An 882-nucleotide genomic window follows, 5' to 3' on the forward strand; every position below is an offset into this window, starting at 1 on the left:
CCGCGCGGCCCGCGCCCTACGCGGCTCTCGGGCCCCGGCGCGCCCCGGAGGAACGCGGCCGCCGCTTCCCTGGGGACGGCTGAGCCTGCCCCCGTCGGCGCCTCCCCAAAAAGAGCCCCCCCCGCAGTGGCTCCCGAGTGTCGGGCTCGCCAGCCTCGGCTTCCTACATGGGAGATCCGCGGGGGCAAAAAACGAAAGGCGTTCGGCTGGGCTGCTGGAGGGAGGAAAAAGCCTCTTTCCCCCTTGCTAAGCAACTTAATTTGGGGGTGGGGAGAAGCAAGCAATTAAAAAAAAAAAAAAAAAGGCAGGCACGCGATTTATTTTTTTCCTCTATATCCTTAGTAACCGGATCTCCTCGAATTCCGTGCACACGAAGACTCAGGGGAGGGGGCCGAGTGGACTTCACCCCGCATGAGATGTCTGTCGAAATAAGGAGGCTCTCTCAAAACCTAAGAACCAAATATGCAAAGCCCCAAACGAAAACCACCACCTTCTCGCACCTCGGAGGTCTGGGGCCGTCCGGCTGGAGCTGAGGTTTAAAAAAAGAAAATGTTTACAAAGTAGAACAAGATGCTTGAGGGGTAAAAAAATGTATCCACGAGTTACGTCCCCCCCCCTTTTTTTTTCCTTGCGGAACCCCGCTGGTCTCTCTCCTTTTCTTCTGCAAAAAAAAAAAAAATCGTGTATTTTTTTTAATCCACAGAAAGCTTTGGCCAGGCGGCTGCAATCCTGCGTATCTGGGTGTTTTAGGGGAGTCTCTGGTCTTTCCTCCGGCGCTCCCGGGGACCCTGGTCCTCAGCGGGGACTTCCTCGGGGCCGACAGGGGCGCTGGGGCAGAAGATGCTGCGGCGGTGGCTGCGCCCGGCGGGGCTGACAGCGCGG

Source organism: Galeopterus variegatus, unplaced genomic scaffold, assembly GCF_000696425.1.
Source record: "Galeopterus variegatus unplaced genomic scaffold, G_variegatus-3.0.2 Scaffold6404, whole genome shotgun sequence".
Lineage (NCBI taxonomy): Eukaryota > Metazoa > Chordata > Mammalia > Dermoptera > Cynocephalidae > Galeopterus > Galeopterus variegatus.